Source organism: Alligator sinensis, unplaced genomic scaffold, assembly GCF_000455745.1.
Source record: "Alligator sinensis unplaced genomic scaffold, ASM45574v1 scaffold297_1, whole genome shotgun sequence".
In the NCBI taxonomy this organism is placed as follows: Eukaryota; Metazoa; Chordata; order Crocodylia; family Alligatoridae; genus Alligator; species Alligator sinensis.
In genome coordinates this window covers 969,004-982,761 of record NW_005841848.1, presented here as the reverse complement: position 1 = coordinate 982,761, position 13,758 = coordinate 969,004, and the positions used below count along the sequence as shown (strand labels likewise).

Sequence of the window (13,758 nt, the reverse complement as noted above, 5' to 3'; positions counted from 1 at the left end):
GGCACCACCTCGGGCTTTGTTTTCCCCCGTCTGCTCCAGCCACCGAGGCCGCAGGGCGACTGGAGCAAACAACTTCCCGGCCGGGCGGAGCAGGAGCAGGTGGACCTGACGTCAAGCCGGGCGCCGCGCTCCCGCATTGTGCTCCGCCAGGCTCCCTGCCCGCTGAGGAGGCGCCGGGGAGGGCGGCGGAGGGGAGCACTGCCTGGCCGAGCACTCTCCACATTTTGTGCTGCAACCCCCCCGCGTTTCCGAGAGCATTATTAGCACTTCTGTGCAGGCCACTTGGCGGTCATGTGAGCGCTCCCTCCCTTGCACCCAGCAGCCGTGTTGTTTTTGCCTGCCCAACAACACACACACACACGCACTCTGCACCCCCCCTCACACACACATACACACACACACTCGCGCGCGCGCGCGGGCGGGCGGAGGCGGCAGAGCGCGAGACGGAGCGACCCTCCCCTCCCGTGCCTCTGCTCGCGCGTCCCGGCGGCGGCTGCGGCAGCTGCTCCTCCTCCTGCAAAGACTTTGTATGTGTGTTTGTTTGTGTGTGGGGGTCAGTGCAGCTCCGCGCTCTCTCTCTCTCGGTGGCAGCTCCTCGGGGCGCTCTACACACTGTCTCCTCTTGGTAAGTTTTCTCCCCCCACCCTTTTCTCCCCCTTCAAGTCCCCGCTTTGACTTGTTACTTTCATCCTCTCTCCCTCCCCCCCTCCTCTCCTTGCTGCTGCTGAAAAGTTTTCAGCTCCAGCGGCTCTTAAGCGCGGTGGGTGCAAAATGTGACATGTGTCAAGCTCTCTCCTTGCAAATGGGTCACTTTGTGGCCCCCCCACCTCGGATCACAGTTGTGACGGGAGGTGGGGGGAGGTTGTGAGATGGGGACTAACTTGCTTGGGGTTGTTTGTTAATGTGCCTTGTAGTTTTGAAGTGGATTTATAAGTCTTGCATCCAGGCTGAAGAGCAGTGGGATCGGGGCACCCAGGGGTTGACTTAGTTCTCCTAGACCCCCACCCCCCACGAGGAAGGAGAAGCGCACAGTGTCTTCCCGACGAGGCTGCGATGTGAATTGAATCCCCTGTTGTGTGCGCCGCGCTGCCACCTACCAAACTTCAGCTGGGCTTTTAGCAGCGCTTGGTGCAAAATGGAGTTTCTTCTTGAAGCCCAACTTTTAGTCCAGATGCACAATGCAGGCACCGCGGGGCGGTGAAACGCTCTGCTGGATGATGCTGTTTCAGTCGGAGGGGGCCTTTCATTCCCATCCCTGCCTTGCCTTTTTTTTTTTCTTATAGGGAAATTCTAGGCACACGTAGCCTGGTAAAGAAACATGCCCCACTGCTTCTTTGGGGGGGTGGGGTGTAAAGCTTGCACACAAACACCTCTCTCCGCTTTCCAGCCTCCCTGGCCCGTCCCTAGGTGCAGCAGGGGAGGGGAGGGACCGGTGGGACCTTGATCTCGCCGTTGATCTGGCGCCCGGCCCGGCTCAGCACTGGGCGCTGCCCCGGCCGGCTGCACGTGCACTCGGAGGGGCAGTGCTGCGGAAGGTGTTCGCCATCTACCCTCTCTGGCCAGGGCCGGTTACTGCATGGTACTTGATCTTGCCTACACGGGCAGTTCCCGCCGCCGCTCTTGGGTCTCCTGCACCTTCCCGACGCCTTTTGAATGTACTTGCCGGCTAGAGTTAACCTTGAATAACAGCAACAGAAAACGTTAAGCCTAAAACAAGAGATGAATAAGTAATCACGCCAGGCCTATGCGATTCCTGGGGCAGTTATAGCTTGTAGTGGGAGCTTGCTCCTGGAATTTTGCTCTTGAAAATCAGGAATAGTCAGAGACAGAAAGTTGTCAAAGTTTGATTCTGAAGAGCTTGAGAACTAGTGGGCAAATGGCTGGGAGGCTTAGCAGAGTTTGGTTGTGAGGGGAAGGACAGGGAAGAAAAGACCAGGTACTAAAGAAACTTGCTTAGACTTCTCTAGGACACCCCACCTGTAAAAGGCTCCCCCCCCCCCATACACACTTTTGAGAATATGGGTGGCTCAAAAGATAGAGATGAGAACTTTCAGGAAAAAAAACAGGAAGTGGGATATCACTTATTATCTAGATCAATCCGATCTAAACCTGTAGCAAGCTGCTTGTTATATATTAGAATTTAAAATGGCCAAGGTATTGAACTCAAATAGGTCAAGGTAAAGATGACATACAGTGGTTTTGGTCTCTTCCTCTGTTCACAAGTTAAACTTGTTTCAGGCTTCTCATGACTGTCTCAACAGTCAGTTCCTTTTAAGGTTGAACACCAGTTTAAAAAAAGGATAACCCTTTATTACTTTGGGCATTTGTAAACTGCCTAAATTGGGTGTCAGAGAGAAGGAGGGAGGAAAAAGACTGAGGTAACTATTGGGTCATGTTGTCAGAGAGTAATTGTACTTGTGGGGAAAAGGATTTGACATATGATGGTAGCTAGACCAGAAAGAATGCTAGTGAAGTGCGTGTGTGTGTGTGTTTAAATCCCTGAAGTTTTAAAGTTAAATCCCTACCCTAAATTTTATAGTCTCATCTCTTAATAGAGGAAGAGAATGGCAATAAAGCCACAGGAAGAGCCATGATACTTTACATTTGAGTAGCGTTTCTGTTTTTAGGGGCTTTTATTTTACTTTTTAATAATAAGAGAAACTTAAAACTGTACCTTTTGAGCAGTTTTTATTATGTTCCTTTGCTGCTTGGCTTTAAGGGCCTGATCCAAACCTCATTGACGACTATGGGGGTCGTGACATGGTGTCAATAGTCTCTTTATCAGGCCCTTGGTAACTTATATAACTTTTGAAACTGGGGAGTTAGGTTGTGAAAATGAAATTAAAAATAAAATTTAAGAGATTTTGATTGTGTGTGTTTACACCTGGTAATTTAAAGTTGCCAAGGAAAAGATATTGCTGCTAGTAATATGACTATGAAGAAAGTATGGTTCATTATTAAACTGTTTTCTTTAATGTTACTCTAAACCTGCATGGGCAAGATATTGATTCTGGTGTTTTAAGAGAGAATATTTTAAAATGTAGCATCATATTTGGTGTCTATAATCAGTTGTTTTTGCATGAATTAAACAATTCATAGAAGAAACTAATTTGTTATGTGTTGCTAGCAAAATGACCGTGTTGCTGGGTGTTTGTTTGTTTTTTGGTGGTACACATGAAAAAAAATTAATTCACTACCCAAATAGCAAATTAGTAAATACTTAAAGGATAGGAAAGGGTTTCAAAGTAAGTATTTTTAGAATAATATAATATTCTATTTTTATATTCAATCTATATATCATTTAGTTGCTTTTAATGTGATAATCTGGTATGTATTTTGATAATGTATACTATCAAAAATAGTTGCTTCAGATGAGGCCTCATATTAAATTTACATGAGATTTTAACAAAATGAGCTCAAACACTTGCAAGTTAATCCTTATATGTGGGTTTCTTTGGTTTTGTGTAGCAGGAGTGACTTTTAATCTTTGTGATACATTGTGCACGGCATTTAGGAAATAAACTCTTAATTGTTTTGTGACTTTTTTCTATTATTTCAGCGTTGTATAAGAGTACAAGTCTCTTTAAACACCAAGCAAGTTAATGTTTATAGAGTGCTTGAAAGATTAAAAGTACTGTATGAGCTAGGTATTTTAATTCATAAATGAACAATATTAGTGTTTAACAGTGCTCGAGAGAAAGTGTACAAATGCAATCGGTGTATTGATTTCACATGTTTAAAAATGACTAAAACTCAAAACATTAAATAATCACACATTGCTTAAATAGTTTAAATGGAGTTCTAAAATAGAAATGCATCTGAAAAATATTTTAAGAGTAAAGACTAATTCTTGTCATTTAAGTTTTTTTCCCTAATGTAATAAAAAAATTGTTGTGCACTTCTGTTTTTCAGGTTTGATTTAATTGAAATAGAAAAACAAATCTGATAATTTGAGAAGATGCACTTAATTCAGCATTGTTCAGGAGGTATTATGTTTTAGTGGACTGAGAACAGCCCCAAACTCCTGAGTTTTGCCAATGATTTATTTACTTTATGGTTTTGGAAATGTTGCTTAACTTCTGTCTCCCATCTGCTAAATTAAGTTAATGACACTTATCTACCTACCTGGCAGATGTGAGGATGAATTAATTAATGTTTATTAAATGTTAAGTATTATTTTTCCCCTCCTCTTCCTGGTTTTCCAGAGCAATTTAATTCTAGTAGTGGTGGGAAACAGAATGAGTGATGGGAGTTGTCATGTTGTTTCTCTGAGTCAAGTCATAAAGAGTCATACATTTTCTTGTATGAACTGAAAGTGATTTAGGACAGGTCACTAAGAAGTACTCATGGTATGTATGATTGTTCATGGAGAAAATTGCAAATCACAGTGAATCTCAGAAATGCTATCAAGTCCATTACAAAAATTGAATACTAATTTCTGGCACACTCAAACTGATTACTCTTTTTAAACTTTGTGACAGTTAGTGGCACTAGAAATAATGTAAAGTATCTGATTTTTTCATACCAATTGCTGCATACTTCTCAACAATCCCTTATTAAAAGGGCAGCCTTCATTTTAGACCTAACTTTTTTTCCATTTTGACTTTATATTTTTCTAGATTGTAACTGTGAAATTATTGACACTATGGAAACTGAACTAAACTGATGTTATAGAAAAAGTTAGTTACTCAATATCTTAACTTTGGATAGTCTTAAGATTCCAGTCATATTCAATTAGGAGCTTTTTTTCCACTTTGGGCATACAAAGGTTGAAGGTGCTTGTGTTGTTGAAAAAGATTGAAAGGTATTTCTAGATCTGATTTTCAAGATTTGCTAGAGCAGCCTCCAAAAATAAAACAGAGAGAGAGAGAGAGAGGTCAGGAGAGTTAAAAATACTAATTACCTCTTTTTTTCTCTCTCAAGATTCCTAATAACACTTACCACTTTTTTTTTGTAGATTGTCTAAAAAGTTTATTCTTATTTATCACCAGATGTGGATGTTTGCAGATATGCATTTTTATTATTTTTTTTCCCCTTCACTTTTTTAATTAGATTTGCATGTGAAGTTCAGGATCTTTGAGTATCAGAAATCCAGATATGAGCATCAGTGGAGACCCACGTGCTGCTGGAGAGGTAGTTAGCTTTGTTAGTCTGAACTAAGGTAGAAGCCAGGGTAGATTCACACCTTTATAGACTACACCAAGGATGCATTACGCAAGCCTTCCTAGGCAGAGGGTTTACTTCATGAGGTGCTGTGAAGGGACTGCAGGAAGCAGAACTGCTAAAAAGAAGCAGTGATTATAGTGTTCAGGGTAGGGAATAGGGGAGGAAAAAGGAGTGAGCATTGCTAGATTGTGTTAAGTATGGTCTCAACCAAAACTAGGGTTTATCCCATTACTTGAGTTAGTTTTTATAAACTGTATGTCCCTCAATAGGTTAACTGCTTTGTTTTTCTCTCTTTCCTACTCACCTTGCCTCTTAGCTGTGCCCCCTCCTCTTCTTTCCGCTTCTCTACCCACTTTTCCTGTCCTAATCATTGCTTTCTGCTTAACAGCTCTGCTACCTGCAGTCCCTTCATGGCATCTGATGAAGTAAGCCCTCTGCTTGTGAAAGTTTATGCTGTACATCTCTGATGTAGTTTATAAAGGTGCAAATCTTCCCAGTCTGCTGCCTTGTGCTGCCACCACACAAGTAGGTGAAAATCACCTCTGAAGTATGCTATGGTTTTGGTATGATAATACAGAGTAGCATGTCAATAATAGATCCCAAGTTATGTAGAGAAGGGATAGTAAAATTAGATCAATTGGTGCTTTTTTAATAAAGGGCTTTAAATTCCTATCTTAAAGGAAGTTAAAACAAATATTGAACAAATTATATTTATCAGTTTATGAAGTCCTATTGCAAAGTAAGCTGAGGAGTGGAATATGAGTAGATGCAGACTCGTTTTTTAGCAGTTTGGTTTGTTTCTTGTTGCTGGTGATTGAATCACAGTGTCCTTTCTACAACTAGGGTAGAGGGTGAGACTGTTCTCTGTCTGGAGTTTATCAACAACACACTTTTTTGTGAAAGTTAACTGCAAAAGACAAGTGTGATTCCCTTGCTTACCATATACTAAATATACTTTGAGTATAGATATTTGATGATAAAGTGTTTGGCTGCAATTTCACGTTAATAGCAAATATTTCTAATCAATTAGGCCATGAAGGTGAATGAAGACTTGCATTCATACAAGCCAGAACTTGAGCTTAACGTTGGGAAGGGGCGTTATATCTACCCTGACTGTTCCATTAGCCATTTAAGTGGGTCCTGTGTGGCTTAAAGGCCACCTTCCGTATAACCTCAAACTCTGGGTAGACTCTTGTTTACTCTTCTGATTCATTTCACCCTACCCTTAGAAATGGCATAGGGAGGAGGACCTTAGTCTGTGAAGACATCAGAGTCCCTTCTACTTTTTCAGAAAGGCACAAACAGCACAAATGGCATCCTGGGGCTCCTGTACTTTTGAGAGCTACTCCCTAAACATACACACAAATTATTGTTATTAATTTTCAAATCTGGCTCTTACTTAATCTATTTTTGCCTCCATAATGCTGTGAGGAAAGCAGAAAATCAGCTAGACCCAATTTGCTTCATCCCCAAACTGGCAATTTTTTTAAAGTTACAGTTTAAGGCAGAATCAAATTTCTTGTATCTAGGCAATTTCTTTTAAAAAGCAGTTAGTTTCTCTTGGTATATATTTATATTTTTAAATAAGATTTTGTGTGGTTTCATGGCATTTTAATTTGAGAGACTGGAAACTATTCAAGTTATATATATATCATTATGAGAGAAGAATTTTATAACATTTCTGTGAAATTATTAAAAAAAATCTTGAAACCATAGATCTATAGTAGCCCAAAACTTGTAATGTAGTCTGAAGCAAAATGATGTGAAATATATTTTAAATATATGTATACATGTTGTGGTAATTCATACATATTTTTAAAAAAATGAGCTTACTGTAAATTAATTTTATGAGAGTGATAGTAGTGGTGTGTATTTCCATAGAAGGATGGAGAGGGGCAGTGCCAATTTTCCATGCCGCTTTGCTTCTGGACTTAGATCAACTGTTTAGTTCCATCCTGATACAGATGTCTACCAAGTGCAGTGTGCCTGTGAAACCTGAGACCCTCTCCATGAAAACTAGAAAAGGGCAATCACATTGTTTTAGATAGCCAGATATTAAGGAATAAATATGTGTTGCTTTTTGAATCAGCCTTAGACCTGACTAAAACAGCATCCCCAAAATTAAATGCTGCACATAGTATTTTGACTTGCACTTTTCAGTCTATCCTAATTCTAGCCTTTAAAAATTGAATCTCTAGAATTTTACTTTTCTGACACTTTTCTTCTTCTGTTTTGCCACTATTATTATTAATGTTTACAAGTCCCATTGCATTCTTTTGATATTTGACCTAAACAGTGAAAGAAGCTGGGGGAAGAACCAGCAGCATACCGACAGGCTGGGGAACTCCCTTCTCGTCCGTGCAGAGGCAGAAAAGGATCTTGGAGTCATTATTGATGCCAAAATGAACATGGGCCGACAGTGTGGGGACGCGGTCAGGGAGGCCAACTGTACCTTGTCGTGCATCCACAGATGCATCTCAATCAAGTCTAAGGAGGTGATCCTCCCCCTCTATGCGACGTTGGTCAGGCCACAGTTGGAGTACTGTGTCCAGTTCTGGGCGCCGCACTTCAGGAGGGATGTGGACAACATGGAGAGGGTCCAGAGGAGGGCCACTCGCATGATCAGGGGGCAGCAGGGCAGGCCCTATGAGAAGAGGCTACAGGACCTGAACCTGTTCAGCCTCCACAAGAGAAGGCTGAGTGGGGATCTAGTGGCCGTTTACAAACTAGTCAGAGGGGACCAGCAGGCATTGGGGGAGTCCCTGTTCCCCCGAGGACTACCAGGAGTGACTAGAAATAACGGTCACAAGCTGGCAGAGGGTAGATTCAGACTAGACATCAGGAGGCACTATTCACTGTCAGGGCAGCTAGGATCTGGAACCAACTTCCAAGGGAAGTGGTGCTGGCTCCTACCCTGGGGGTCTTTAAGAGGAGGCTAGACGAACACCTTTGACCCTAGTACTCTTTCCTGCTATGGCAGGGGGTCGGACTTGATGATCTGCTCGGGTCCCTTCCGACCCTACCAACTATGAAACTATAAGCTGTGACTAATGTGTAGTAAACTCTGCAATTGACAATTTTGATGTTTGGGAATTAGATCAAAATCTGTATAGCTTTACCATTCACAAATAAAACAGGGGAAATTGGGATGAGCTGGCTGTGGGAAGCCACTGCGGTTTTGGAAAAGAGAGTGACAAGTCCAAAATAAAAAATAGCTGGGGAGAGTGTGGGGAAAGGAGCCAAGAAAAACATGATATTGGTTAGAAGCCAGAACAGACAAAAAGCAAGGAGATGAGGAGAATAGATAGAGACCTCAGGTTTACAGAAAAGAAATAAAGGTGATATGACTTTTATTTAATACTGCATGTGAGAGAAGTTTGGACTGTGACTTCTAAAGAAAGAAATAATGAACAACTTAATTTTTTGTGAACTGGGACCAAAATCATTCCTGATGGAAGTAGGTAAACTCTATTGGCTTAACTAGAGCTGTGTCAGCCTGTGCCAGCTTATACTCTAGATTCATCTGAGGAAATTTCTTAAATTTTATTAATGATTTTGTGCCTTTTGAAAGCTACTTGGTATTTGCTGCAGTGAAGGTCAATCTTTTTTTATTTAGTGCACATTTAAATAGCACTTTCCTGTGGTGTCACAAGAGAGACTGAGGTCTTTGGAAGAGGAAGAGAGGTAAAATTAAAGAAAGAGTTTATAGAAAATACAAGTGGTATCTTTTAGAGCTAAGAAAACAGTAATTGAAATATTTATGATTCAAGGCACTTCTGTGTGAGAGAGCAGAGACAGGATTGTGGTTTTATTACAGTACTTACAGTATTCGCATGACCTAAAAATGAAAGCACAAAAGCCCTAATGCAGTCAGGTATGCGCAGACTGCCAAGACATGCATAGCTGATCAACTGTTATGTTCTTCCCAATACCAATGAGTTCTCATAGTCTCTATGTAAAAAAAAATAAATCTAAATGAGGAAATACGATTAGAGCAGAAATGACGATTATCATGTCTATAGCACAATAAATGTAACGTAGAAGATACCAGGTACTGCTAAGCATGTTGTACTGATTTCTTTTTCCAACTGAAAAGCAATGAACTGAGTACTTGGGTGCTAAAATGTAGCAATATTAGGATGTTACTTTGCTAAAGATCTTGATATGCTTTCACTCAGAAATTTATTCAGACTCATTTGTTATCAATCCTGAATGTATTTAAATTACTTTCAGTGTTGTGAGGATACTTCTAAAATGTGTTCAGTACACAGTAACTGCAAAAGTATGTTGTAGAATGCATATAGTTAGTAGTTTATAAAATCACTGTATTGAGTATTCAAGGAATTTTTAAGGAAAGTGCTAGAAATGCTTCTGTTTTTAAAAAGGAATTAAGTTTATTAAGGAAGAAATTAGTTGAGAAAGATGTTGCTGAACTGCTTTTTGTGTGAATAGTGTCTTGTACAACAGCTAAAGATTTGCTTAGCATGTGAAGTAGTAGCTGACTTACTGTGTTTACCCAAATCCAAGATTACTTTGAATTTAAATAACCCCACCAATAATTAGATTTGGTACATGGAAATTTATATATATTTAAAAAACTTTTTCCATGTAAAGAATCTAATTAGTGGACCATTGTCTTAATTTCATCCTACCCACTGCTGTTGGTAGGGAAAGCAGCGGTAGGGAGGCAAGGGGCCAGACCCACATTCCTTGTTCCCCTGACCCTTGCCTATGCCCCCCCACCCCTTATGTTCCGCTGTAGCTCTGATATATCTCTAGGACAGTCAGCAAAAGTGGCAGCCATGACCTGGCCCCAGCCTTGCCCAGGTAGGGAGGAGTCAGTGGCAGCTCTTGGCAAGGCCCAGTCAGGGCTGGAAGGGCCAGTTCAAAAGTAAGGGAGGGAGGGAAGGGGGCTACTGTGGGGCAGGCTGCCTGGTCTCCCCTGTGCTTCCCTTCCAAGCCACACATGTGGGTATCTCCCATTCCTCTCCCCACACTCCCCCAGCTGCATGCCCCATCCCCTACCAAACAAGCTGTTCTGGCCTGGGGCAGGTGGTGGTTCAGCTCTGGCTTTTTCCCATGCTTATTGGGTTGGAAAACCTGGATTCAAGTAAATACAGTATTCCTGAATTTTCTTCTGTTAATGCTGATTAGGAAAGTATATAAAATATATCTAAACAAATACAAAAATAACTTCTTGTAAAATTGCTACGTGGCTTGTTTAAAAATATTTGCTTAGACTTCGTATTTGGGAGCCAGATTATGCCATCAAAATAAACATAAAAGCCACATCCAGATGAGCACAGCTGTGCGGTATGTCCGTGGTGCTCCGCACCATACATTCGGGTGTTCCCCATGCTGCTACCTTGTGCAGAGGTTTTTTGACCCCAGGAGATCCCAGGGGAAAAAAAAAAAACCCCGGTGCCTTAAAGTGGGGTGGTACACGTTGCAGCATTGTGCGCCGCCCAAAACCGGAGCCTGGTTGACTGCAGCCACACTCTGGCTGTGGACCTGGCTCCCAGCTTGCAGGAGTACCATGGCTGCATCTCCTCCAGGACCCCAGGTAAAGCTGCTGGGGCCAGCACAGTTGCTGGCCCCGGACTCTCCTACCCTACCTGGAGTAACCTGCTGTGCTCCAGAGGGCACGTGGCATTGGCGTTCCCTGAGGGCAAGGTGTGTCGCTGCTTCTTGTCTCCAGAGAAACAAATGGCCGCTCATGTGTGGATGTAGTCATAGAGTCCTAATAAACATTAATTGTTGTACATTTAGTGGAGGAAATTTAATTTGAGATTACTGTTTAGGAACTTGGGTCCTGCAGTATGGAGAATGGGCGTGTATACGTGTGCTGGTGGTATGCTGACCCTTGCCCATCTAGGATGTCTTAAGACAGCTGGAGGTGAGGCTTCCAACTTCATACCTTGTGTATTTTTTGCAGTTTTATAGTGAGCAACAGAACACAGCATTAAGTGAAGAATACTGTAGTCAAGGAAGTGCTTTGTAACATTCAGTGCCAGCATGAAACAGTCCCATAACTTTAGGAGTGAGATTCTTTTGAAAAGTTGCTCAATGCTTTCTGTGATTTAGAAAAATATCTCTTCAAGTTTAAATAGGAGTTGGTTGTCAAAATCTTCCTTGAATAAACTGAGAAGAAGGTACTGCAAGACACTTACTACAAGGATCTTCCAAGCCTTAAAGACCTGAATCAAAGCTTATTGATATTGGTGGAAAGACTCCTATTTTGCTGTCTTGGGTTATGGATCAAGTTCTAAGTGAACAAGCTGATACTTGGTGTTTGATGAAGTCTTAGGCTGGTTACTGAGACAATATACCACACAAACTTGTCAAAATGTTCTGTCAGCATTCTGTTTGTTCAAAATAATTTGTTTTTATCTATTTTCTCTGTTTTCCAGTATCAAGTGTGCTTGGTACTCATTATAACAGCAAGTTCCCCAATATCCTCCAAAATGTAAAATGCCAAACTAAGAATGAGTTTAGGTTGTAGCCGTGTTGGTCTAAGGATATAGGCAGACAAGGTTCCTTGGGTGAATTTGATATCTTTTATTAGACCAACCCAAATGGTTGGAGAATAGTTATTCTCCAACCATTGAGCACACACCAACTGCTGCAGCTTCCTGAGCCTGACGAAGGGTTTTTGAACCCGAAAGCTTGCTTAATAACTATTCTCCAACCATTTGGGTTGGTCTAATAAAAGATATCAAATTCACCCAAGGAACCTTGTCTGCCTATATCCTTAGACCAACACGGCTACAACCTAAACCCCTACAATTATATTACACACACAAACACACACGTTTTGGTTAGTGTATAAGGTGCAAATCTAACCTTCCTTATATCACTGTAGGACAAGCAACTCTTATACAATAGGGTTTGTTAGTAATATTCTACTAGCACAGCTATATTTCCAAAGGGAAATATTTGAAGCATTGGTGGGTCATGTTATAACACAATACTGATATAACTTTTGCATTTTATTGGTACAAATCCGGAGCCTGGTTCATGTTCTTTTCTACTCAGGCAGTCATACTGATATCATGGAATTACTTGTGAAGGATCATAGACTTAAAATCAGTGGCAGCAAACTAAAAACAATGATAATGCCTAAAGCCTACATCTTGGAACTGTGTTTAGTATTGAAAGAACTGACATACACAACCATGAGTCCATTAGCAAGGAATGTTAAGAAATCTATTAAACTGGGGACGCCCCTGGATGACTGGAAAATGGGGATCAGTGCACAAATTATAAGAGGTGTAAGGAACTAGCCAAAAGAGAGACAGCAGGTTGTGCTGAAAGGAGAACTATTCAGTAAAAGGGAGGTTAGAAATCCTTTTTTAACATTTTCATTATTAACTTGTCCACAAAAGGCAGGCACTTACTAATACAAACGCAGATGGAAAAAAGTTAGGAGGCTTTATCAATATGGAAAAGAATTACAGTATCCTAAATGAAGAACTGAATATCCTTCTTGTATACTGTGGTCTGTATTTTACCCTTCTGGATACTGATCCTTGTGTCTAAAAAGGGGATGTTGGTGTTGGAGTATTCTAAAGAAAGTCGGATGGAGGGATGGTGACTGTTGAATTTCTGGTGGAACTCAATCAGAGATTTTTGATACATTACAATCTGCCTGGCAACGGACTCCCCAGCCCAGCCCAACCCAGCCCAGCCCAGCCCAGCCCCTAGCTTGTTTACTTTTTGTTCCATCCAGGAAGAGCAAACACCAACTGCTGAAGCTTCCTTAGCCTGACGAAGGGTTTTTGAACCCGAAAGCTTGCTTAATAACTATTCTCCAACCATTTGGGTTGGTCTAATAAAAGATATCAAATTCACCCAAGGAACCTTGTCAAACACTAGAATGAGTCTTTTTACACTTTGCAAAGAAGGCTTGAGGCAGAGGACATTGAGATGAAAACTGTGCATTTATGAGAAGATGTTCCTGTATATATAGCTTCCATAATATTTCAACACTTGCAGGGGTTAATTTCTATTTATACACTACATAGGTTCTAATGTGTGTAGGTTTCAGGTTCTGTGTCTGTTGTAGTGGATTTAAGTGGATACCAGAAGAATATTTAAAAAAGAAAAAAAGAATTTAGATATTAATTTTCAGTTAAAGAATGTTGTGATTTGATTTAAAAAGAAACTGCTTTCATGTATGATGTACTTCAGTCTCCTGTGATGAGACGGATTAGTGTGACGTTAACATCTTTTTATTTACTTATCTTAATAAGTAGATGTACCTCCAATAACCAAAATTTTATTAATCTTTATCTATCTTATATTGGTACCTAAGCAGCCCCTTCTTTCAAGAAGACTTGTGGAGGAGATCTTTGGGTACTCTTGTAATTGCAACAGGCAAAGAATGACAAAATCTGCCCGATGGCTGCCTAACAACAGTTGCAGAAAGTGCGCTAGCATGATGTGAATGGATTAAATAAGTTGAAACAGAAATGGACAAAAGAAAACATTTCTAGGGCTTTGTTGGAGAAAGAGGACCATAGCTTTATAGATGCTAGGGTCAGAAGAGACCTGAACAGCTCATTGAGTCCAACCCCCTGCCCTGGGCAGGAA

General features: G+C 41.1%; 1 protein-coding gene across 1 annotated transcript in view; it reads left to right on the top strand.

Moving 5' to 3' along the window:
* Positions 1-546: 546 nt before the first annotated feature.
* The window catches only part of FOXP2 (forkhead box P2), a 665,435-nt gene continuing 652,223 nt past the window's right edge, over positions 547-13,758 (top strand). The window contains 1 exon segment of the mRNA XM_025208808.1: positions 547-625. The gene's annotated coding sequence lies outside the window, so the exon portion shown is untranslated.